Below are 27,148 nucleotides of genomic sequence, written 5' to 3' on the forward strand. Positions count from 1 at the left end.
AGTGTCATTTGCTGGTTGCCCCTGGAGGAATGATCAGTGTTGAGGGAGCGTTCTGACACTGTCTGCTAGGCCTCCTTCAGTCTTCCAGACACACTTACCTTTTATTTTTCCTTTTTTTAAAAAAATTAATTAATTAATTAATTTGATAGAGATAGATCACAGGTAGGCAGAGAGGCAGGCAGAGAGCGAGGAGGAAGCAGGCCCCCTGCTTAGCAGAGAGCCCCATGTGGGACTTGATCCCAGGACCCTGGGATCATGACCCGAGCCGAAGGCAGAGGCTCAACTCACTGAGCCACCCAGGTGCCCCTTATTCTTCTTTTTTAAAGTAAACTCTGCATCCAACGTGGGGCTCGAACTCATGACCCTAAGATCAGGAGTCACGCTCTAGCAACTCAGCCGGGCAGGCGCCCCCTGGAAACTTTCTATTTTAAGCCACCTGCCTTCAACAGCATAGGAATGGCTGGCAGGGCAAGGGGAGAGGCTCCCGGGATAGTTTTCTTGGCTTGTCAGGAGGGATGTCTGACATCTGTTGGCTTCTGTCCCCCATGCTGGCTGTGGAGCACATGCCTTGCTGGGATGCCAGCCGCTGGGCAGTGTGTCCTGGGACTCAGGCTACTCTTGTTCTTCCCAGTGCCCAGAAAAGTGACAGCCTCTGGAGAGGCTTTCCTGTCTGGGAGAGGCCATTCGGGAGCACGGTTTTCTCCTGGAGTTGGTGCTGGAGTCGGTGGGGGCTGGTTGGGATGCCTCCCCTAGGCCCATGCTGCTTTAGTCTCGTGGTTCTCAACCAGTGGTGACTTTTCCTCCTTTCCTACCCCCTGTGGACATTCGGCAATGTCTGGAGATGACGTGGGAAGAGAGTTCGGGGTGTTATCTGGTGGCTGGAGGTCAGGAATGCTGCCAAATACCCCACGGCGCCCAGGACAGTCCCATCACAACAGAGAGAGACCTCACCCCCTCGTTGGTAGTGCTAATGTTGAGAAATCCTGCTTTGCTCTATTCTTTTAGAAGGTTCAGTGGGACTAGGAGTTCAGGTGGAAGAAGGCAGGATACTCTGTGGGGTGGGCTCAGACTGCTAAGTAGGTACTTGTCCCCAGGGCACCCCACTGCTCCCCACCCCTTCTGCTTATCAAGCCCTCTCTTGTCTGTTTTAATTCTGTTGGAAAGCAGTGCTGTTTGACAAGGCAAAAATGTCTTCCTTCTATTTCCTACGCCTGGCCTGCTTTTGGCCGTGGCCTTGAGGCTCTGGTTGGGAATTCATGTGTTACTGTTTGGAGAGAGTCATATTTTTTACAGCAACATAACCCATTTTACCTTTATAGTAATTGTTTTGGAATAAGAAGTAATCATCCAGGACTGACCAACTTGCTTTACTAAGCGTTCCTTTCTCACTCCTGGCAAATTGCTTTGAGAATTGAACAAAGCCCGGCTCAATCATGCAGGATATCCATTCCAAAGGATGCCGGGGAAGTAAATCTCTGTTAAGCTAGCCCGAGTCATGCCTCCTCCTCCTTCTGCCCAGGGATCAAATGGGGAGCACGCGCTTCATTCCGTATGCCCATGGTCTCGGGGATGGGTGCCTTAAGCCAGGGACTTGACTGGGGCGTGTGTGATGCTCACGGGACTGCATGGGAAATGTGTAGCGATAGACTGTTCTATTAAGAGCTTTCAGTCCTCGGGGCTGAGGTCAGAGTCGGCACTTTCCACGTGGCTGTTGAAATTAATTTGTGGCTGTCTTTCCCTGACAGGGTTCTGTGGAATGTTAAATAGGTACAGGTGAAAGAAGTGGTCCAATGAGTTTGTTCTTTACTGCAGGACTTCTCAGTGTCTTTACGTTGTTAATAAGCTGTGTGAAGTGTTGAGAGGAGATACAGGCTGGGGGGGGGTTGTAGGGGTTCCCCAAATTTATTTGGGCTTGGAACCCTTATCAATATGGAGCCTGTCCCATCATTAGTGATCTGCAGAACAGAATTTTGGAATGTTGGAAAGGGGAGGGATGAGATCTCCTCTCTTTTTTCCTCCCCCCACTCCCCACCATGCCCTGGCATTTATTTGAAGTCCAAGAAGAGGATGGTGATGCTTGTAGGATGCCGGCGAGGCTAAGAATCATTGACAAAGTCTGGTCATCACAGAGTCCCATGCTGTGGGTGTCTCTGTCCCCACAGCAGCCTCTGCCCCTGCCCAGCAGTGCAAGGAAAGAGCACTGAAAGGGGAGTCAGGAGTCCAGGGCTCCAGGCTAAGTTTTGAATATCTTCCCAAGGCCCAAGGTCTGTGATTATGCAAGAGGAGTTAGACCTTGATCCCTTGAGTGAATAATCCCCATTTCTGTGATCTCCCTATAGACCCTGTTAAAGACACTGCCACTGCCTCAGCTGTTCATGATATGACTGGGGTCAAAAGGAACAGAAACAGCATGAGCCTCCCTGAAGCAAATCTCAGCAGCCCCGGGGGCCCGTGGTCTCAGGACACTGCTGAAACCACAGGTCTTCTATTCGTTCTCTTATCCGCTCAACAAATACTGAATTGGGTTTGAGCCTGAGTCAGGCTCCCTCCGTGCTGGGTGCAGGGGACTCAGAAATGAATAGGAAGGGATCCTTACCTCCAGGAGCATTATCACCCATCTCTTGAAACCAGATGCTCCACCCTCTCTCCAATGGCAGCTCTGATCTGCAGCCAGATACCAACAAACCTCTCAATCCATTCACTTTCCATCTCTGCTCCTGGGCTTTCTAGGCCTTCCAGTTGGCCTCTTGCCTCCGTGGCCCAGTCCCTTCCTTTCCAGGGGAGGAAACTGAGGGGCTCTTTCTCCTCCTCTGCCCAGGCGCCCAGCTTGGCCTGGAGAGGAGGGAACGCCTGCCATCAGGACTCTCTGTTCAGGGAAGGTGGCCCAGGAGCATCCTTTCTCCTTTCTCTGGCCTCTTACTTATTTTTCTTTACTGAGGATTGGTTTGGTCAGGTTTTCCTGGTGGGTAGGGCTCCTGGGGTCTTTTTGACTTGTTCGCCCCCACAATCAAGGAACTCTGTCCTCAACCATGCCTGTTGGGGGAGACAGCCTCCTGTCCTGTGGGTTTCTAAGCTCTAAATTTGGGAGGGATGGGAGGCTTCCTCTCTGCCCTCTGTCCAATTGTGTTTGCCCTTCCAGCTTTGTCAGAGGGCTCTTCCTTTTGGCTTTGTTGGGTACAACGCTGGCCATTAGTACCAGCCTCGAATTCCTCAGTCCTTGGTGGCTGGTCAGCCAGAGGCAAAGAAGGACAGGCATCCGTGGTCCATCTCCAAACCTACCCCAGATTGCTAAACTTAGAGGCAGAGGCAGAGAAGGCCTTGCTCAAGGTCCTGGGGACTCTCGGCAGATGCAGGACTTGAATTGTGGTCTTCTGACTCTTGGCCTGGTGCTCTTTCCTTCCCCATCTCCCGCCTCAAAGAAACAGAGCTTGCCAGTGATGCTCTGCTTGCTGAAAAGAGAATGAAACTCTCTAGACACGGTAATTAAAAAATGGGCTCTATCAGGGAGATTCAAATTAAAACCACATTGAAATATCACCTTACACCAGTTAGAATGGCCAAAATTAGCAAGACAGGAAGCAACATGTGTTGGACCGGATGTGGAGAAAGGGGAACCCTCTTACACTGTTGGTGGGAATGCAAGTTGGTGTAGCCTCTTTGGAGAACAGTGTGGAAATTCCTCAAGAAATTAAAAATAGAGCTTCCCTATGACCCTGCCATTGCACTCCTGGGTATTTACCCCAGAGATACAGATGTAGTGAAAAGAAGGGCCATCTGTACCCCAATGTTAATAGCAGCAATGACCACAGTTGCCAAACTGTGGAAGGAACCAAGATGCCCTTCAATGGACGAATGGATAAGGAAGATGTGGTCCATATATACTATGGAGTATTATGCCTCCATCAGAAAGGAGGAATACCCAACTTTTGTAGCAACATGGACGGGACTGGAAGAGATTATGCTGAGTGAAATAAGTCAAGCAGAGAGAGTCAATTATCATATGGTTTCACTTATTTGTGGAGCATAACAAATAGCATGGAGGCCAAAGGGAGATGGAGAGGAGAAGGGAGTTGAAGGAAATTGGAAGGGGAGATGAACCATGAGAGACCATGGACTCTGAAAAACAATCTGAGGGGTTTGAAGTGGCGGGGCGGGGGGTGGGAGGTTGGGGGATCCAGGTGGTGGGTATTGGAGAGGGCATGGATTGCATGAAGCACTGGGTGTGGCGCAAAAATAATGAATACTGTTATGCTGAAAATAAATTAAAAAAAAATGGGCTCTGGAGAGAGAGAGAGCCGGGTGTCTGAATTTCCAGTCTTCTCTCAGTTCTGTCCTCTGGAAATAGGCTTCCTTGTGGCCCCTTCCTCAGGGCATGGCGATGAGCATGAGCTGAGGTGACCCATGCCGAAGGCACAGCCCAGTGCCCGGCACAGATTACCTGCTCGGTCAATGTTACCTACTTTCCTTTCCTACCAGTGAAAACAATAAAAAGACTTGCAAGACAGAAAAATGCAGGCCAAGAAAGGAAAACAGAATCTGGCTGATGTAGAGGAGTGTCCGAGGTGTTTTCCTGAAATTTCCTGGAATTCCCACCTGGAATTCTTCTGGGCACTGTAACTGCTCCCTGCTGGCTGTGTCGCACAGGCCCGATGCTCTGGTATAGACATCTAGAACACCACGGGCGCTAATACCTATAAATAGCCAGGAAGCCGTAAACGAGAGCTCATTAAGTTCTCACTGACTGCTGAAAAGTAAATTAGAAAAAATAAACGGAGCTGAACATTTGTGTAAACCTCAATCTTTCTGATGTTTTTCAATTAGCAGAGTCATTTTTCATGTGAAAAATTATTGGCTGTCATGTGCCACCTGGCTATAGAATCAAGTGACAAATTTGTTTTAATGACCACTGTTACATCTCTGGACTGAGAGAGGAGGACTAGTTACTGGCCATCTGGGGTGGGAGGGGGCGAGAGAAAGGGAGTTGGCCTTTGGGGAGCCCTCCCTCTGTGCCAGCCGTGGCGTTCCGCGAGGATGCATGCCGTCCCTTGAATTTTCTCCATGGCCCGGTGAAGCTGTTGTCCTCATTCTGTAGACGGGGTTCAGAGAGGCAAAGGAACTTTCCCAAGGTCGCACAACAGATGGGCAGGGCAGTCTGTTTCTAGAGTCTGTGTCTGTCCCCCCAAGCAATACTCTGCAGAGGGAGAAAGATGCGGTGGGAAGACGGGAGAAGTCCAGTGAGCTCTGGCAGGTGGCCTGAAACAGGGGTGGGGCTGGAATTCAGTGAAGAGGGTTGACGTGGGCAGAAACCAGCTGCAGGAACCTTGGTGAGGGAGATCCTTAGGATTCTGCGGGCGTGGTGGTCTCTCTCTGGATAACAGAGCATCTGCCACCACACGTCTCCGGGAGAGGGGCAGCAAGAGTGAGGCAGGCCTCAGGCAGGATAGGCTGTCTGTGGGAGGAGGGCCCGGAGCTGGCAGGTGCTCAGTAAATATTCAGTAGGACCAGGGAGCCATTTATGAGAGCACGCTATTACAGGTGGACAACAGGGCGAAGGCCTAGCCCCAGTACTGGGACCTCCTCACCTCGGTGGGAGGACAACGAGGAAGGCTGGGTGGTGAACCTGCTCTTCCAGTCTGAAGCTGCCTTTGCTCTGGGGTGTGAGGGGGCCACATGGACTTCCTAGACCCATGTAGGGCAGCTGGACCCCACTATTGCTGCTTACTCTCCATTTTGGAAGTACATGACTGGGCAAGAGCAGGAACCTGCCAAAGCAATCCTTTAATTTTGGAGGGTTTCTCCAAGGTTCGGGGATGGGCCCCTGGGACCTGAGCAGGGGGGAGCCTCTGCTCTGGGGAGGGTGGTTAGGAACATCTCGGCCAAGAAGCAGGGCACCCCCTTGTGGGGTGGTGGATTGGTAGGATTTGTGGCCTTGGTAGGATTTCTTGGAGCTGCAGCCATCTCTCAGGGGTTTCCCTGATTGGTTTGAACTTGACTTTGAACCTGGTGATGGATAGAAGTATGAAGGATTTTCATAGGTCTCTCCATTTGGCTTCCTCTTCTGTTCTTTCTTTCTTTCTTTCTTTCTTTCTTTCTTTCTTTCTTTCTTTCTTTTAAAAGATTTTATTTATTTATTTGACACACAGAGAGAGATCACAAGTAGGCAGAGAGGCAGGCAGAGAGAGAGGAGGAAGCAGGCTCCCCACTGAGTGGAGAGCCTGACGTGGGGCTCGATCCCAGGACCCTGAGATCATGACCTGAGCTGAAGGCAGAGGCTTAACCCACCGAGCCACCCAGGCGCCCCTCCTCTTCTGTTTCGAATTCCCAAGGTTCATAATTACCCTGTTTGCCATTTTGCAGTTTGGTGACCGTTATTTCTTGTTGCTGCCATATCTTTGGAATCAATTTGAATATTTTTTGATGTATACCCCAGTAGCTTCCTTGAAATCACACTGTTCTTCCTGACATTTCTGGGGAGACAGTGTTTGTTCCAGTCCTGACCTTGCTGGTCGACTGTTAAACATTTATTCTCCCTGTCTCTGTCCCTCTTTCCTTCTGCTTTTATCTAACTACCAATTTATCCAAGCATCGATTCGGTCATTATCTAGCTAACTAGCCCCCTAGTCCCCTGTGCATGCCGTGGCTCAGAATTAGCAAGGATTAAGGTGCTTGGTGAAGGGATGACCCTTGTAGATCATTCATGCTTTCCAGTAATCATAGAAAGCAAAGAGAATGAAAAGAATAAAGAAAATTCCATTAGTTCTAATCCTCATCTGAATTTATACCCTCTCTGTCTTCCCCTAAAATGTTCTCTTCTTGTCTGCCTTAGAGATGGGAAAGAAGGAAGTCAGCCGTACGTTGCCTGGAGTTTTATCTGTGGGATGAGGCAAGCTTAGGGTCCTCCTACTGTGCTGTCTTCCCAGCCTCCTTATTTGAAGGAGGTTTTAGATCCCATTTGTAAAGGGCAGATTTTTAAGACTGAAGAAAGGTGGGGAAACACCCAAGGACCTCGAGATAGGATAATCAGGGGCAAAAGTTGCCATGATGACCGGGCTGAATGTTTTCTCCCAACTCCCCACCTGCCAGACATCTGGGGCTTGTGCCCAAGGAGAGGGTTTGGGAACCATTGCTCAAACTTGACGAGCTTGTCCCTGGTTTTCAGTATAGCTCCTTGATATCCATTTCTGATTCTGTGATAAGTAGCCTTGGCCCCGGGAGGCTGGCAACGGGACCCTATGCCTTTGCCCCAAAGCCTCGAGTTCCCATGTCCTCGCTCGCCAGCAGAAGGTTCTGGAAGAAGCTCTTGGCCATCCAAATCTCGGGCAGGTGCCTCCAATCAACAAAGCCTACGTTGCAGCCTGAACCCTCACTGCAAGGGCATCTGGCCAGTGTAGATTTTTAGCTTCCCCAGCTCTGCAGCACAGGAAGACAGCCTAGACTGAGCAGGCCCTCCTTTATGTGGTCCTGGATTCTGACTCACGGTGATGGGGCTGCACCGTGGACCCAGAAGTTCTAGTGTCAGCCTTGGGGGAGCCTCTCCTGGAGTCAACCAGTCCTTATTCAAGAAATCAGTCTTGGGCACTTAGAGGAGGACCTGCTCATCCCAACCTTCCAAGTGACTTCGCAGCACCCAGTTTCCTTTACGAAATCCCTCCATGCTTCAAAGATCCAGAGTTGTTGGAGTCTTCTGTACTGACTTGGGCGGATCCCAGTGCACCGCCCCCGGCCCCCCCTCCCCCCCCGCCGCTCTCCACTGGTTGGTGGGAGGGTTCAGGGAGGTCCCGAATGCCTGTCTTTCCTGGCCCTGCGGGTGCAGCTGAAAATGACAGATCAGGGGCACCTAGTGGCTCAGTCGGTTGAGCGACTTCAGCTCTGGTTGTGATCTCAGGGTTATGGGTCTGAGCCCTATAGCAGGGCATATTCTGGTCCCTCTCCCTCTATCCCCTGACCCCTGTGCTCACTCTCTCTCTCTCAAATAAATAAATAAAATCTTAAAAAAAAAAAAAAAAGAAAATGACAGACAGGCTTCAGCTTCTGAAAGATCTTACAGTCCAGAGGACTTAAAATGAGATTCACTTTTATGAGCTGATCTTCATGATTAATCCTAATTCTTTTATTCTGAGTTCCCTCACCTTTTATTTTTTCCATGACCGTGGGGTCCCCTGAAAGACCCGCGGATCCCTTACCCAAGAATCCAACACTGCCACTGGATGCAATCAGCAAGAGGTTCTTTATTGTTACGCAGGCGCCTGCGGGTGGTCAGCAGCTCCTGCTAGCTGAGCACACCCGGCTGGGGTGGTGCCGGGTTTTTATAGACAGGTACAAACAAGTTTTGGGTGGGGCACAACTGATTGGTTGACAGTTAGAACTTTTGAAAAAGGCATACGTGGAGTTTGCTGATTGGCTTTGGGGACCTGCACGCGCGAAGAGAGAGGCGGGAAGGGGGAACAAGCTGATTGGTTTTGAGGGCCCGCGCGCGGGAGGAGAGAGGCGGGAAAGGGGAACAAGAAGGGGGAAGGTAGGAATGCCATCATGGCGTCTCTATTATTTCTATAAGCCAAGCGGTTACAGAAGGGCAAAAGAGCAATTAATAAGCAATTAATAACCTAATTAATAACCTGGTCTATACCTAAAAGCCAGCGGTTTACAGAAAAGCAAACAAGCGGTTAGTTATCCTATCTGTCTACTAAGGGAGGGGTCTTTCTAGGGGAGGGGTCTTTCACCCAAGCCTGGGCCTCCGTGTCCTGGATGCCGTCCTCCGCTGCCTGTTACCGTAGCCTCGTTCTCAGAGGCCAGGCCTCATGGCTCCGGGAGCAGATGGTGGGCTTCAGGATGCCAGAGCACAGCTCCTTCTATCATCCACCTGCACTTGGCCTGTGACGGGCAGGAGCCAGTCTCAGGGAAGGAAGTAGGATGAAGGAATGACCTTGCCTGCCACTGCTCCCAACCGGGCATCTAGGCCGGGGAGGTTCAACCATGCCTGGGCATTAGAATCATCTGCCGGCTTACAAAATTCTGATGCCGAGCACTCAGATTTGGACATCATGATTTAATTCATCAGAGGTGTACCGTCGAGCGCTGCTGATCCCTTGCCTCCCACCACCAGCCTTAATCATCCCATGCTTAGCTGTAAGTATGTTAATCCTATTAGAAGCCATTGCTCCGGTTTCAGTCATCTGCTGGGAAGCAGCAGCCTTAACCAGTTAGATTTTGTTCTTTTATGGCCTTTCCCGCCCTTGGAAGGGCAGCCGTCACAGGGTGTGCGGTGAGGACCCAAGGACCCCGTGAGTTTATAGAGCTTCTCTCTGTTTCCAGGGTCTGCGCTGGCCTCACGGATGCAGTCTCTCTGGTATCTGCCGAAGAACTTGGCTCATTCTGACTTGTTGGGACTGGCAGGAGCGAAATCCTCAGGAAAGACAACTCCCCACCCCTCAGGAACACGTAGACATTCTGCTATTACGGTTGAAGGCGTGATTGTTGCTGGAGCCTTTCATGGGTTCCTAATGCAGGGAGAGGATCAGCTTTGCCAAGGGTCTGTCTGCATATTTGCATTCTTGCACGCTTGTTCCCAGAGTCTCTGGTTTTGGGGTTTGGGTCCCTGTATCCGTGCAGCTTGGTGGGCAGCAGCTGGAATTCACTCCAGTCCCTGGAGCCAGCCGTTTGCATCTGCTCTGCTGGGGGCTGGGGAGTCAGAGGTGGCCGAGAACCAGTTTCCGCCTTTCAGGCATTCATAGCCTGGTTGGAAAGGGCAACAATGAGGGGCAGCTGTGGCATCTACAACCCCAGACACAGTTACAGGGAAAGGCAGAGGTAGGCAAGATTGACTCACTCTTTTCTGGTTGAATAAGGCTAGAGACTTTTGGATATGTGCCAAGTGGAGAAGGAGGGGAAGGGCATGTCTGGCGGAAGGAACAGCATTGGCAAAGGCACAGAGGCAAGTTGTAGGGCTCAAAGTGGGAGGGATGGTAGCAGAAGTAGGGAGGGGCCAGGTCATGAGGATCCTCCTAGCCAGGCTCAGGAGCTGGGATTTGGGCCTGGGGGAATGGGGAGCCACAGAAGGGTTTTAAGCAAGGCAGGGACATAAAAGGATTTGTGTAACGGAGAGATTCCAGGAAGAGCTGGTGTGGCAGAGAGGCAGGGGGCTGGAATCAGGTCCTCTGGGTCCTTAACCTGGCTCTGCCGCGTCACCAGCTGTTCTCGGATTAGTCGCCTTCCTTCTTGGACCCTCAGTGTCCTAAAAGTGGGCACAATGATAGCTTATAATGTCCTCCCAAGGCTGTCCAGGGGCCCCAGTACAGAAGAAGAGAAAAAGGGAATGTGAGAAACTGTGCTTGAGCAATTGGGCCTATTGTTGGTGCTGAGGTCCAGGCTTTAGAATCCTTCTAAGTGCCAGAAAGGAGGAGGTAAGATGTGAAGTGGGGGCTGGCCCTGCTTGGTGGGGCAGCCGAGGGGAGGCCGTCTACATTCCTGGGAAATCTGTGTCTCCCCAACTGCTCACCCTTGCATGGCTCCTGTGCCACCATAGCTGGCTTGTCTGGGATGTCCACACAGAGCCCGCTTCTCGGTGGCACATTTCTCCTTCTTCCCCCCGGAGAGGGATGAGGTGGGGACAGTCTCGATGACATGACTGTCTAGCCGGGTGTGAGGAAGGGGTAAGGGTGGTGGGCAGGGGCCCAGAAGAACGTCATCATTCCAAGGATGCTTGCATTGAAATGAAGGGAAACCCCGTCGAGGAGGTTCTTGCTGAGGCCAGTGGTTTGGACCTGGCGTGGATGAACCAAGAGGTGGCATGGAGAGGCCACGTGGGGCTGCTACCATCCTGGTCACGTGTCCCTGTGTGGGGCAGTTAGGACTCGCATCATTCCAAGTCCCTGCCTTGCCACCTGTTTGCTGGGAGACCTTAGGAAAGTCCCACAACCTTTCTGAACTTCTGATTCTTCATTTGCAAGTGGGGCTTTTGAATGTCTTTGCTGTTCTAAAGATCTGTGATAATAGTAACTGTCCCTAGTAATTGGAAATAACAACTGAACTTCAGGAATAAGAAATTACACATGAATTAAGAACACTGGAAATAACAAAACACTTTCTTTCACTATGTTCAAGGGTCCTGATTCTTCGTTATTGTCTATTCCTCTCCCCCAGTCCTCTGATAAGTCTCTAATTAGCTCATAGGCCTTTGGTATGATCTGTGATTGAACATGTGTGTGAGAGGCACCCCAGTGGAGGGGTCCCCAGGGTAGCACGTCTCAGACCACAGCTAGCCTCAGAATTATCAATGCCCGATACTTGAGATGGCCTGAGGGAGACCCTTACTGTATTAGTCTACTAGAGCTGAGTAACAAAATGCTACCCACAGGATGGCTTAACAACACATTTATTTTATCACTGTTCTGAGGCTGGAGGTCTAGGTCGAGGTGAAGACAGGGCTGGTTTCTCTTGACCCTCTTCCCTTGGCCTGTCTCCACTTTCTTGCTCTGTTTTCCCATGGCCCTTCTTCCGTGCATGCTCTCTTCCACTCTCTCTCCCTTTTCGTGCCACGGACCTTACAAGGTCTATTGCGTTAGGACCTCACCCGGATGGGGTCACTTAGCTGTAATTACCTTCTTAAAGCCCTACTCCCCGTATAGTCCCATCGGGGGTTAGGACTTCAAACTGTGAATTTTGGCAGGGGGAACACAGTTAGTCCATAACACTCACAACTGAAGAACTGTAGCTTTGTGGGAAAGTAGAATTAAAGCTAGAAGACCCAAGTTCAAGTTGATTCCTTCCCAGACTCTGATGCTCTTGGGATAGCTTCTCCCCTCTCTGGGCTTGGTGTTTGAGTAAAATGAGGGGGTTTGAGCAGAAGATCCCAAAGGGCCCTTCTCGCCAAGCCATTCCAGCATCTGGAGGGTGGGGTTTCTTTGTCATGCTCATAGTTTGATGGTTTCTGAGAACCAGTCCCAGTCAACCCCGTTTGGATGTGATGATCTTACAGAGGCAAGTGAAGGAAGTTTTCTTCTAGGAATCCTGCAGCAGGCTGCGCTTGGAAGTCTTGGGGCCTAGTTCTGTTACATACTTGCTTACACAACCTTGGACTTGGATAGTCTTCCTGGCCTTGGGCCTCATTCTCCCTATTGTAAAATGATTTTGGTGAGCTCATTGCCCTCTCAGCAGGGGGAATGGGAAATGGTTTATTGAGATATACAATCCTCTCCCTTTATCTGAAGTTTGTTACCTGTGGTCAAGCGTGGTCTGGAAATAGAGGATCCTTCAGACGTATTGTCAGAACATCAATAGTAACCTAATAGAACTTCACAACACCTGCGTCATTCACTCACTTCCTCTCATCACATGGGTGATTTGTCATAGCACAGCCCCACAAGAAGAAGGGTGACTATGGCACAGTGAGATATTTTGAGAGAGAGAGGGAGAGAGAGAGAGCACATTCACATAACTTTTATTACAGTGTATTGTTATAGTTGTTCTATTTACTATTAGTTATTGTGGTGAATCTCTTCTTGTGCCTCATTTATAAATTAAACTTTATCATAAGTATGTATGTGTAGGAAGAAATCACAGTACACATAGTGTTTGGCACTATCTGTGGTTTCAGGCATCCATGGGGTGGTCATGGAATATAACCCCCATGGAAAGTGGTGTCTGCTGTAACTGATACATGACATTGTGTTCAGTTTCAGGTGCACACTTAAATACTGTGATATGATTACCACCGTAGTGTTAGCTAAGTCCTCCTTCACATCACAAAACTACAATTTCCTTTTTATGGTGAGAACGGTTAAGATCTACTCTCTTGACAACTGTGAATTATCTAAGACAGTATTATTGGATTCCCCCAAACTTATTCATCTTGTAACTGGAAGTTTAGACCCTTTGACCAACATCTCCCTCTTTCCTCCCCACCCCCCCAGCCCCAAGTAACAACCATTGTAGTCTGTTTCTATGAGTTTGGCTCTTTTAGAAAACAAGCATAAGGGAACTCATCCAGTGTTTGTTTTTCTCTGGCTATGCCTTCAGGGTCCATCCGTGTTGTGGCAGATGGCAAGTACCCCTTTCTCATGGTGGACTAAGTTTCCATGGTATAGATTAGAGATACCACCGTCCCTATCCATTCATTCACTCATGGATCCAGTGTGTCATTTAAAGCCTTTATTACCAGGGTACCGGGGTGGCTCAGTGGGTTAAAGTCTCTGCCTTCGGCTCAGGTCATGATCCCAGGGTTTGGGGATCGAGCCCCACATTGGGCTCTCTGCTCAGTGGGGAGCCTGCTTCCTCCTCTCTCTCTGCCTGCCTCTCTGTCTACTTGTGATCTCTATATGTCAAATAAATAAATAAAATCTTAAAAAAAATAAAGCCTTTATTTCCTTGTTAATCTTTTGCTTGGATGATCTGTCCATTTCAGTGAGGGGGATGTTAAAGTCCCCTACTATTATTGTATTATTGTCAATGTGTTTCTTTAATTTATTATTTGATTTGTTATTATTGTTATTATTTGTTGATGTGTTTCTTTGATTATTTGATTTGTTATTGATTGGTTTATATAGTTGACTGCTCCCATGTTAGGGGCATAGATATTTAAAATTGGTAGATCTTCTTGTTGGACAGACCCTTTGAGTATGATATAGTGTCCTTCCTCATCTCTTATTGTAGTCTTGGGCTTAAAATCTAATTGATCTGATAAAAGGATTGCCATCCAGCTTTCTTTTGATGTCCATTAGCATGGTAAATTGTTTTCCATCCCCTTACTTTAAATCTGGAGGTGTCTTTGGGCCTAAAATGAGTTTCTTGTAGACAATATATCAATGGGTTTTGTTTTTTTATCCAATTTGATACCCCATGTCTTTTGATTGGGGGCATTTAGCTCATTTACATTCAGGGTAACTATTGAAAAATATGAATTTAGTGCCATTGTATTGCCTGTAAGGTGACTGTTACTGTATATTCTGGTCTACTATTTTTAGGCTCTCTTTATGCTTAGAGGATCTCTTTCAATATTTCCTGTAGGGCTGGTTTGGTGTTTGCAAATTCTTTTAATATTTGTTTTTCCTGGAAGCTTTTTATCTCTCCTTCTATTTTCAATGAAAGCCTAGCTGGATATAGTATTCTTCACTACATATTTTTCTCATTTAGTGTGCTGAATATATCATTCCAGTCCTTTCTGACCTGCCAGGTCTCTGTGGGTAAGCCTGCTGTCAATTTAATATTTCTACCATTGTATGTTACAGACCTCTTGTATCGAGCTGCTTTCAGGATTTTCTGTATGTCACTAAGCTTGTAAGTTTTACTATTAGATGCCAGGGTATTGACCTATTTTTATTGATTTTGAAGGGGGTCCTCTGTGCCTCCTGGGTTTTGATGCTTGTTCCCTTTGCCATATTAGGGAAGTTCTCTATTATAATTTCTTCTGCCTCTCTCTTTCTTTCTTCTTCTTCTGGAATACCAATTATTCTAATATCATTTTGTCTTATGGTATCACTTATCTCTCAAATTCTCCCCTTGTGGTCCAGTAGCTGTTTGTCCCTCTTTCGCTCAGCTTCTTTATTCTCTGTCATTTGGTCTTCTATATCATTAATTCTCTTCTGCCTCATTTATCCTAGCAGTAAGAGCCTCCATTTTTGATTGCACCTTACTAATAGCTTTTTTGATTTCAACTTGGTTAGATTTTAGTTCTTTCATTTCTCCAGAAAGGGCTTTTATTTCTCCAGAAAGGGATTCTCTAATATCCTCCATGCCCTTTTTGAGCCCAGCTGGCACCTTGATAATTGTCATTCTGAACTCTAGTTCTGACATATTACCAATGTCCATATTGATTAGGTCCCTAACCTTTGGTACTGCCTCTTGTTCCTTTTTTTGTGGTGAGTTTTTCTGCCTTGTTATTTTATCCAGATAAGAATATATGAATGAGAGAGTAAAATACTAAAGGGTGGCAAAGACCCCAGAAAAATATATGCTAACCAAATCAGAAGAGAGCCAAAACTGGGGGGAGAAGAAAGGGGGAGAAAAATAAAAAAATAAAAAATAAAAATAATATATATTAGACTGGTGAATAGAACAGAGCCACCCACTTGATTTTGGGTGTATTCTGGTCTCTTAGAAGAAACTACCTCCCAAAATTTTAAAGAAAGAAAAACTTATATATATAAAATTAAGGGTAAAAGGATGAAAGAATGGAATATGAAGGAATGGAATATGACTGTAAAGATGAAAATTAGAAAAGATTCTAAGAAAGGACTTAATAAGTTGGTTGGAAAAAGAAAAAAAAAAGAGGAGAGAATGTGATCAGGCTGGAGCTAGATTTAGGGTATATTTTGATCTATTAGAAGAAATTATATCCCAAAATTTTAAAGAAAAAAAACCCTATGTGTATATAAAAAACAAAAGGTTAAATACAATGAAGGGATAAAATATGACCATAACCATGAAAATTTAAAAAGATTAAAAAAAAAGGCATTGATAAGATAAAATAGTTAAAAACCATTAAAAGAGGAAAGAAGAAAAGTTAAAAAAAAGAGAATAAGAAAAAAATAAAATAAAATAAATTAACTTTGCAAAACTAAAGGATCATGGGGAAAAAGCCATGAATTCTATGTGTTGCTTTCCCCTATCTCTGGGGTTCTGCAGTTCTCATTGATCAGTGAGCTTGGTCTTGGCTGGATGATCTTGCTGATCTTCTGTGGGAGGGGTCTGGTGTACTGATTCTCAAATGTCTTTGCCCGACGTGGAATTGCACCACCCTTGTCAGGGACTGGGCTGAGTAATCTGCTCGGTTTTGCTCTCAGGAGCTTTTGTTCCCTAAATGGTTTCCGTAGAGCTCTGAATGATGGGACTGAATATGGCGGCTTCCCAATCTCCAGTCAGGAGGAGCCGAGAGCTCAGGGCCCCCACTCAGTGTGCCCTCAGAGAAAAGCAGTCAATCCCTCCTGTCTCCCTGGTCTCCGGCCACGCTCCATGCTCACCCGGCCTGTGACTGAGCATTTCTGTCTCCCACACACGGCCCAGTTTGGAGTCTCTAAACCCAGCCAATTCTTGCCACCCACTCTTGAGCTGTTCCTCCTAGGGAGGAAGGTGAGTCTCCCTGCATCTGCCACTTGTGGGGTCCCTGCTCAAAGAGCAGTGTCCCAACTGTGCTGTGGATCATGGTTTAAGGTAACCCTGAGCTGAGAGCTCACTCCTTGGCTCTGTCTCTGTAGTCGGCTTCCCTGCTCCAGTACCTGGGAGCTCTGGCACACTCAGACACCCCCAATCTTTCTGTGACCCCATGGGTCCTGAGACCACACTATCCCTGCAAGGGCTCCACCCCTGCTTACCCTATGGAGCAATGTCCCTTAGTGGAGCAGACTTCTAAAAGTTTGGATTTTGTGCTCCGTTGCTCCACCACTTGCGAGGAGCCAGCCCCTCCCCCGCGGTCTATCTTCCTGTCACTTTGGATTGACTTCTCCGCATGTCCTACCTTTCAGAATGTGGTCTATTTCCTGTTCCTAGAATTGCTGCTCTCTTCTCTTCAATCTCCTGTTGAGTTTGTAGGTGTTCGGAATGGTTTGATAACTATCTAGCTGAACTCCTGGGACCTAATGCTATTTTAGTCTCCTATATCTCTGCTATCTTGCTTCCTCTCTTATTTATATATTTTTAAGATTTTCTTAAAAATTATTTTACTTGAGAGAGAGTGAGAGTGAGAGCATGAGCAGGGGTAGGGGGTGGACAGAGGCATTGGGAGGGGGAGAGGGAGAAGCTGGCTCCCCGTTGAGCAGGGATCATGTCCTGGGGCTTAATCTCAGGACCCCGGGATCATGACCTGAGCCAGAGGCAGACACTTAACTGGCTGAGCCACCCAGTGCCCCCTGAGCATGATTTAACTCAGGAATTCCTGCATCACATCTTGGTGCCTGTCTTGGGCTGAGGGAGTGGAGTTTTGAGTAGCTGTAGGCTGGCCCAGTAGGAAGCGATGGGTGAGTGATAATGGTCAAAGTCTAAGCTGCTGGTTCTGGGGTGGGAGCTGTGTTTCTGCATTTCTAGCAAAGTCCCAGGTGACACCAATGCTATGTGTCCATGGAGCCCATTTTGAGCGACTGGCTCCCAGAGGCCATCCTAGATAAGACACAGCGGCTGGTGAATCAAGTGTGGGTTCTTGATTCTGGCCACACATTTGGACCCTGGTGAAGTTTTGACATACCAATCTCCAGGTCCCATCCCAAGAGAGTATTGATTTTGTAAAAACCTGTTAGGTCATTCCATTGTATGGCCAAGGTTAGGGGCCACTAAGAATGCACATACAGAAGGGGGGCCAGCTCTTTTGTTGCACTGAACTTCTTCCTTTGCAAACCCCGTGTCTGGCTGTACTGACGTCTGTTGCTGATTTTGACGCTGACTTTGGAGCCAGGGAGCAAGGTCTGGCTCACCTGGCTAGAGGGGATGGGGTGAGGGGCTGTCCTGTGCCATAGAGCTGTTTATGTTAAACCACTGCATGCCCAGTGGCAGGCTGGTGTGTGTGTGAATTTCCCCAGGGACCTCAGAAAGCAGAATATGATTTTCTGGCTGGAGTTCAGGTCCCTGTTGATCATCTGATGTGTCACCTGCCTTGTACACCATGCCCCGGCTCTCACGTTCACCAACTCACATCCCCCACTCTTGGGGGGACTCTGTCACTGGATAGAGATACATCCAATGGGCAGTATATGGATTGTGATGCTTTAACCTCTTTCCCTAACACCCTTGGCCCGTTTTACCTAGATTTCACCCCAGAGTCTCTGCTCCCGACCGTCATATTCTATTACAACTCCTTGTGGGACCCTATAGTGGGAAGTGGCTCAGAGTAGCAGCCCAGAGCTTTGGCCTCAGGCCTGTCTGGGTTTGCAGCTTGGCTCTGTTTCTCTCCAGCCCTCCTCTGTACAATGAGGTGAGTGGTATCCCTGTATCCCAGGGAGAGTGAGAACTGAGTGGCATGGCCTGTGGAAAGCAGTCTTACCATGGAGCCTGCACACGAAAGTGGGGATGTCTTCAGAGCATGAGTGTGCTGGAGCTGGGGTGAGACTGAACTTCCCCGGCCCCTACCGCCCCTGGTTCAGGATAACGCCTCTCTGCTTCTGTGCCGTGAAAAAGTGCAACGTGGGCAGGTTTGCAAAGGGGTGTTTGGGTCAACTCATTTCTTATAAGGTATGTCTGTTTCTTTCAATTTGTCTCTCCTCTGTTTTTATTTTGATTGATTGATTGATTTTTTTTTTTTTAAACCACCCTTCTGAAGTAAATGACATTGTCACTCAGGGAGAAAATAGGGTGGAGTGGTTAAGCCCATTTTCTCTGGAAGGGCCCCTGAGTGGCTCAGCTGGTTAAGCGTCCGACTCTTGGTATCAGCTCAGGTCAGGATCTCAGGGTCCTGAGATCGAGCCCCATGTTGGGCTCCATGCTTGGTGGGGAGTCTGCTTATGGATTTTCTCTCTCCATTGGCCCTCTGCCCCTTCCCCTGCTTGTGCTCTCGATTTCTCTCTAAAATAAACAAATAGAACTTAAAAACACAAAAAAGAATGTTTTCTCTGGAGCCCACCCTATGGCCTTGCCCTTCAGAGGCTATGTCATCTTGGGCAAATTTCTAGCTCCTTGGTGTTTCTTACTCCTTGTCTATGGAAACAAAAATAATAATGATACATGTCTCCTGGAGATATGTGGAGATAGTGCAGGTAAAGTACCTGGGACAGGGCCTGGCTCCCTGAGGTTACCCAGTCTCTGTCGGCTTTTATGACCTACTGCCACATCCCCTGGGAGCCTATAGTAGGAGACTTTGCATCTCCTTTGATCCCACAACTGCCTGTGAGCTAGGAGGTATTAGCTCATTTCACAGATGAGGAAACAGAGAACTGGGCATTTGGGAACTGGCCCAAGTTCATAGAAGTAGTAAGTGGTAGCATTGAGATTTGAACTTTGGACTTTTTTAAAAAAGATTTTATTTATTTATTTGACAGAGAGATCACAAGTAGGCAGAGAGGCAGGCAGAGAGAGAGAGAGGAGGAAGCAGGCTCTCTGCTGAGCAGAGAGCCCAATGCGGGACTTGATCCCAGGACCCTGAGATCATGACCTGAGCCAAAGGCAGTGGCTTAACCCACTGAGCCACCCAGGTGCCCCTGAACCTTTGACTTTTAACTAAAAAGCCCAGTCTTTTTTTTCTCTAGAGATTTTAAGAACATCTGGTGGATTATTTGTAGGTTTTCCTGGGTTTGGGAATTCTTTAGAAATAGCTTCAAAATTGGGTGTTTGTGTTTGGGAGGGCAGGTTCTGTTGCTTTCTTTAGACCTACAGAGTGAACCATTGCATTGTGTTGACTTTCTTATATGAGAGAAAAACTATTTAATTAACTCCAGATATAAGAAATTGCCATTGCTGAGATCATGTAAATAATTGGGCTCTAATACATCTGAATTCCTAGAATTCATGATTTCCACATTCTTACTCTGTGCACGCCGTGCCACTAGCACCCTTTTGACCCCACTGGTCCTGGGAAGTCTGATTCAGAAGAGAGGATAACCCAGAAAGCCTGAACCCACTCCTGGAGGTAGACCCGGAGTCCTGGGCTTCACTCCCAGCCTTGCATCTTCTTCCGAGGGCTTCATCTCCCTTGCCTGTAAAATGTGGGGATTGTCCAGATGGCCAGCAAGTCTCCCCTGACCTTCTGTGGACCATTCTGCTTATGTCTTTCTTTTAAAAATTTTTTAAATTTTAATTTAAATTCAATTTAATTGACATATACTGTATGATTAGTTTCAGGGGTAAGATGCAGACTCATCAGTTGCAATGATCCCAGGGCTCATTCTATCAAGTGCCCTCCTCAATGCCCATCCCTGAGACCCCATTCCCCTACCCTGCTCATGTCCTTCTTATATGAAGTCAAGGCAAAGATCAGACATGTCTTTTTCAATCAAAGTGCAGGCATATTTTTTGGTAGACAGGATGAGGGCAAACAGAACCAGTTAGTCGTCCAGTTGGTACATCTGGGGATGAGCTCAGCTGAGCGGGAGCCTCAGGAGAACTCCCCCTTTCCAATACCCTACTTGGGTCACCACAGAGCACTGTAGAGTCCGATTTGGAAGAGGCCACGGAGGTAGCTCTTCATTTATCCTCTGCGCTCCTGAGCAAATGGAGGCCCAGAGATGGGGAGTGATTTGCATAAGGTCACGAGGCTAGTTAGTGGCTGGATTGAGACTTGAACCCAAGTTTTCAGACCCCGCATCCGGTGTCTGTTTACAAAGCCAAATTAGTACACAGAGATCTCGGGGCCCCCTCAGGGCTACCTGAGTGTGATAAATCTATGGGCTAGTGGGATTTCTGGGAATGCTGTTCTTCCCCTTCCCAGTGCCTCATTATACAGACGTGGTCTCCCACTCATTGGAAGGAGGGAAGCAAAGGTGAAGGGGACAGTGTTGGCCCCAGAGTGTATGCCCCTGTCTGGGCAAGGGGCAGTGCCCATGTCCTCAGCCCCTGGGGCCCCGATCAAAGGCTGGCCTTTGTTGGGAGCCCATTAGCTTGCTCATCTCCTTTTCTCATAGGGCTCCGGGTCTACAAGAGGAATTAGACATAATCCTTCCTGCCTCATTCCTACCTGTCAGATCCCAGAATTTCCTTATTGATTACTCTCCCTTTGCTATAAGAACGGGATCCGTTGGAAGAGCCTGGGAGTCAGACAGCATGGATCCTGAATTTAAATCCCCAGCTGTGTTACTTACTCGCCGTGTGCCCCTAGGTAAATCTCTGCCTTTCTGACCCTCAGTTTACCCAACCGCAAAATGGAGACAATAAGTCAGAGGATGAGTACTTCCTGCTGGCATTGGGTGCGAGCTCTGCGTTATGGATCTCATGTGTTCGTAGAAAGCAGGAATCCTGGCGGAGTGACTTCTCAGTGGGGGACATGCCCTGCAGGGGGCTCTCTAGGCCTGGCCTTCCAGGTCCAACTGCCAGCCACTGGTTCCTTCAGTACATGTGTCAGAGCATCCATGAGAAGCCAGATGAAGAGAGAGGAGCCGGGTCAAGGTGCGTGAGAGCCAGCGTCCATGCTCAGGGACCTCAGAGATTTGTGCCAGCAGCCTGATGGCTTTTCTCTCCTAATTCTGTTTCTCCCTGGTTGGTTTTTAGCACTCCTTTTTCCTGCTGAGCGGGAACTGCTTTCGTGGGTATTGGTCCTGCCAGGGGCAGCCTCCGTGGGGGCTGGGGACCAGGAAGCAGCCAGGAGACACACAGCTGGTCTCCTGGGGACCTAGGGGGATTCAGCTAAGCCAAGGCTGGAGACACATGGCTGGTCACCTGGGGACACAGAGGGATTCAGCTACTCTGTTCTTCACCTCTCCAATTGTGGATTCTCCATCCCTACCCTTCCCGTGGTCCGTACTTTTGTTTTTCTTGAAGTAGTATTGCAGATAACGGTCTTTTAGTTTCCGATACACAACATAACGGTCAGATATTTGTACATATTATGAAATGATCGCCGCAGTAAGTCTAGTTGACATCCATTCCCACACATACTTACACATCTTTTTGTGTGTGATGAGAACTTTTGAAAAAGATTTAAAAAAAATTTTATTTGAGAGAGAGATTGACCAAGAGTAGGGGGAGGGCAAGAGAGAGAGAGAGAGAAGCAGACTCCCCACTGAGCAAGGCACTCGACACACAGCTCTATCCCAGGACCCCAGGACCATGACCTGAGTCACAGACACTTAACCTACTGAGCACTTAACTAATCACTTAACCCTACTGGGTGGTGGTGATCTTGGAACCTGATGTGGGGCTCGATCTTATGGCCCTGAGATCATGACCTGAGCTGAACTCAAGAGTCGGATGCACAGATGGTGCCCCTGTGTATGAGAACTTTTAAAATCTACTCCAAGTAGCTTTCAAATACGCAATTCAGTGGTACTGGTAGAGACACACACTGTACATCACATCTCCATGACTTACTTGTTTAATAACTTCTCACTTATTTTGTATTTTTTGACCGCCTCCCCCCTTTTACCCGTCCCTGACCCCTTGCTTTTGCCAGCTGCCAGTCTATCCTATCAGTGAGCTCCTTTATTCTGGGGGGGGGGGGGGTTGTTTGTTGTTTTACATTACACCCAGAAGAGAGATTGTATTTTTCTTTCTCTGTCTGGCTTATTTCACTTAGCATAATGCCCTCAAGGTCCATCCGTGTTGTTGTAAATGGAGATTTCCTCCGTTTTTTAATGGCTGAATAAAATTACATTGTGTGCATATATATAGATACACTACATTTTTTTAATCCATTTATCTCTTGATGGACACTTAGGTTGTTTCCATAGCTTAGCTATTGTGAATAATGCTGCAGTGAACACGAAGGTTCATATGTCTTCTTTTCTTTTCTTTCTTTTTTTTTTTTTAAAGGTTTTATTTATTTATTTGACAGAGATCCCAAGTAGGCAGAGAGGCAGGCAGAGAGAGAGAGAGAGAGGAGGAAGCAGGCTTCCCACTGAGCAGAGGCTTTAACCCACTGAGCCACCTAGGTGCCCCAGTCTTCTTATTTTCTTCAGACTAATGCTCAGATGTGAAACTGCTAGATCATATAATGGTCTTATTTATTTATTTATTTACTTTAGAGAGTGAGAGAGAAAGAGAGAGAGGGTGGGGAGGGGCAGAGGGAGAGGGAGAATCTCGAGCATTCTTCTTGCTGATCTTGGAGCCTGATGTGGGGCTCGATCTTATGGCCCTGAGATCATGACCTGAGCTGAACTCAAGAGTCGGATGCTTAACTGACTGAGTCATCCAGGCGCCTTGGTAGTTCTACTTATTTTTTTTTTTTAAAGATTTTATTTATTTATTTGACAGAGAGAGATCACAAGTAGGTAGAGAGGCAGGCAGAGAGAGAGAGAGAGGAGGAAACAGGCTCCCTGCTGAGCAGAGAGCCCGATGCGGGACTCGATCCCAGGACCCTGAGATCATGACCTGAGCCGAAGGCAGCGGCTTAATCCACTGAGCCACCCAGGCGCCCTACTTATTATTTTTTTTTTAATGTAAAAAGTAACATGTGTAGTTAAATGTCCTTCCCCTCAAAGTCTACTTTGCTCTCCATCTGTTCACCCACCTACCATAATAATGGCTAATGTGCGAAGGTTTTCCAGGGCTGTGCCCGTGTTCCATATTTTAGGGTTGAGCCCTCACAGCCATACGGAGAGGGAGTTGCCACTATTATATGAGGATACAAGATATACAGAGGGTAAGTGGCTTGCCCAAGGAAGTGGCACAGCCAGCCAAGAACCCCTGCAGCCTGAGCTGCTGGAAGGCATGCTGCGTCTTTGCTTGCGGTGGCAAGGAGAGACGCCCGCCCGCAGTGACTTAGCCCAGGTACTCACGCGGGTGGTTCTGGTGGTGGATTTGACGGTCTTCTTCAAAGTGTTCAGTACTGCTTTAACTTCGTAATAATGTGCATCTATCAGTTTCATAATAATGAAATAAACTAAAAGAGGGTTGCCGAGAATCTGCAAAGTGTATGATTTGCGGGAGGCTAGACTGGAAGCAAGGATTTGTGTTTTTGTTTTTTTGTTTTTTGTTTGTTGTTGTTTGTTTGTTTGTTTGTTTGTTTTTAGGGGGTGCTCAGGCAAAGGAAACGGCTTTGAGAGGCAGTGGGAGGAAGCAGTGTTAATCTTGACCATCCTCTTTCGGTGCTCTTTGTTGGCTGGGTCCTCCTGATGCTTACTGGGGACACTCCGCTGCCTCGCACCCTCTCTACCACAAGATGGCAGTCACAGCACAATGATGGACCCAGACTGCGGTCTTTTGGAGGGACCTCTGAGCCTCCCCAGCCCACAGTAGAGGAAGGTGCTTTTAGAGAGGGACTACAAAGCCGACGTGCCCCGCTCACCCAAACGCTGGGCAGCTGGGCAGATGTGTTTGGATGTCCGCATGCGCAGCCACCAGAACAAGGCTACATTATCCATTTTGCTTGCTGATGAAAGAGATGCAGAGACAAAGAGACACAGAGGCTTCTGGGCAGGAAGGAGAGACGCCGAGCCTGCAGAATGGGTTATTTGTAATCTCTGGGGCTATTTATCTTGTGGCTTGTGTAGATTCTTTTTGCACCATGGAAAGAAATTGGTGCTGGCCGCCCAGGTGCGGAGGCTACTGGGCAAGTCCCCAGAGAGGAAGCTGGTAGCCTTCCTCAGAGTCTTGCAGGGTGAGAAGCTGAGTGAAGCAGCTTCGGCTGGAGCTCAGCTTTTTGGCCAGGCCAGTCCCCAGGGAGGAAGACTGCCAGGTACTGGCCTGGATCATAGGCTATGCAATGAAATAGGGGAAAGGCATGTGTGACCAGGGGATGGAAGCTTGGAGTGCAGGGGATAGCGGAGGGGGACACTGCATATCTAGCCCCTGAGATGCTCAGGAAGGACTAGATTCAGGGTGGTCGGTGAAGATGGGATTCCTGTATCAGTCCACACTAGCTGCTCTAACAGATGTAGCTTCCAGTCTCAGTGGCTCACAGCAAGTCAAGTTCATGTCCTCTATGTGTAATGTTCAAAATGGGTGATTCTGACCAGCGAGGAGTTAGCTCTTTAAGTGATGATGCAGGGACCAAGCCTCCTTCTAACTTGTGGCCCTGCCGTTTTCAACATGTGGCTTCCGAGGACTCTTAGAAGAAGGGGAAGGAGGGACACCTGGGGGGCGGTGTCCGACTGTCGGTTGTGGCTCAGGTTGTGACCTCAGGATTGTGGGATCAAGCCCTGTATTGGGCTCCATGTTTAGCCTGGAGTCTGCTTGAGATTTTCTCTCTCCCTCTCCTTCTGCTTCCCACCCCTCCTCATGCTCTCTCTCTCTCTCTCAAATAAAGAAAATAAATCTTTACATTAAAAAAAGAGAGAGAGACAGAGAGAGAAAGGGAAAGAACATAGGAGAACATGCACAGGAAGTTTCCTGGGCCAGGACCAGCCTGAGACATTATTAAGAGAGCCAGAAATGAGTCTCAGGCCCACACCTCGCTACAGAGGGCCTGGGAAATGTAGCTTAGTGTGTGGCCAGGACAATGATGTGGGTTTTGTGTATAACTAGCCAGTCCCTGCCAAGACTCATTATTGAAATGATCAGACTATGGAGTGATGGTCAGGTTTGCACACAGATGCTCATGCACGAAGATGTTCATCACTCTGTTATTATAAAAGTGAACTTTTGGAATAGGCTTTGGGATTTAGCAATAATGGATAATAGACCTTACGGTCTGTTCACACAAAGGAATTCTATGCTGCCCCTAGGGATGCGTCCATGGTCCTCAAGTGCTTTATTAAATAGTAATTCCAGGAAGCCAGGACTCCTGTGAATCAAGGAGAAAATGCAATCAGGCATTATTATTACCATTGAAACGTTCTACCACTTAGAGTCAAATACAAAATATTTACTTTCAATGTAACTCTTTAAGATATTCTCTCTGCATTTTTAAGAACAGATTTCCTCAAAAGCAAAATGTATAATTGAATTAAACGGCAGATGCGTCAGAGGTTATTTCTCTTTGATCGCCCTGGTTCCATGTCTGAGCCCCACCCCGAACAGGCAGCCCCCCAGGGCAGAGACCGCATCAGGCTTGTTCACCGCCCCACACAGCGCAAAACTGCTCATAGGCATGTGGCAAATATTTATTGACTAACTTTGAATTGAATGTGATGATGTCAAATTAAAAAAAAAAATTTGAGTGGGAAAATAACAAGAGAAAACCCCCCTAGACATTCAGCCTGAGGTTAGTTAGGGAAGAAGTTCACAGATGTGTCTAAAAAGATGGCAAGAGACCATGTCAGCCTCCCTGCATTGTATCATGTTCTCTTATTTAGAATTTTCTCTATTTTCTAACTTTTTTTTACAGTGAATTATTTGCATAATCATTCACGTCTATCATTTGCATAGTCAAAATGAACAGAGGCTGTTCTTAAAAAAGACTGCTGTAGGGACCAGAAACGCTGCTCCGAGGCTGTGCCTTGGAGAAGATGTCACAGGGTGAGCGGCACAGGACCTTCTGGTGATGGTGGCTGAGGTGTGGGGGGCTAGGTAAGTCATTTATGCTTAGCTCCTTGGTCTGGGTGCTGGAGAACCCAGCCTGGCTGTGAGGAGGTAGGGAACACAGAGGCGGGGGATACGGTGGGGAGCCCACCCCTCTCTCTTGGATATTCACCCCGAGACCTTGACATTCTCTCTGAAGTGTGAGTATGTCCCTCGTCTGCTCTGAGGCTTTTGTGGGTTGAGTCTCTGGTGACAGATGTGGGGTAGAGGGGCTGTCAGCGGGGTATTGTGTCTCCCTTCTGGGAGCTTCCCTGCCCTCTAAGGGTTGCTAGATAAAATGCAGGATGCCCGGTTAAGCTTCAATTTCAGATACGCAATGGACCATATTTTTGAATAAATATGGCCCAAAGATTGCACCCTTCACGTAACCCGTTGCACAAGCCATTCCCGCGGTGGGCCAGGCACCGGATGGGGCATGGCTGGGGAGGGAGAGAGGGGGAGGAGGAGGGCAGTACAGCACAGACACTCCCCAGCTGAGAAGCCAGGCCTGGAGAGAGGCTTGCACCTGGATCTATGGCGGTGGTGGGGAGACTTGACAATCTTGCCAGCACATGAAGCCAACAGAGGTTCGGATAAGGGTCTGAAAAGGCCAGCTGTGAGCCCCCCGCACCCGCGCTGTGGGATCCGTCAGGTCCTGAGTGTAATTGGAACAGGGACTGCTTCTTCCAAGCCCGTTGCTGACACTTGTCAAATAAAAGCCAAACAGTTCTTTTGGGTTGCTGGTTGGTTTTGAAAGGCAAATTTTCAGAGGAGGGCGGTGAGCAAATCACCCAAGAATGTGGAATTTTCCATTTTTCAAAACGTTAGGTCAAATCAATTGAAATTGCCAGTAGTTCTCTGCTTTGGACTTTAGATGTCATAATCAGAACACTACACCCATCCACAAGATACCCAGATGCGCACAAACACATACTTTCATGTAAAGACAGAATTGTGGGGGGTTGACGAAGGGGTTCAGAATGACCAGCCTTGCCCCAGACCACTGCCCCAGCAGGCGAGGTGACAGGTATCTCCTGGCGTTTTTCTCAGAATTGTAAACTGAATCGAACAAGTGTGTACAACCTCCTCTGTTTACTCAGTGCCTTCTTCTGGAGAAACCGTTGGGGTCAAGTTCTCTTTGCTGCAA

The sequence above is a fragment of the Mustela lutreola genome, chromosome 15 (assembly GCF_030435805.1).
Source record: "Mustela lutreola isolate mMusLut2 chromosome 15, mMusLut2.pri, whole genome shotgun sequence".
Taxonomy (NCBI): domain Eukaryota; kingdom Metazoa; phylum Chordata; class Mammalia; order Carnivora; family Mustelidae; genus Mustela; species Mustela lutreola.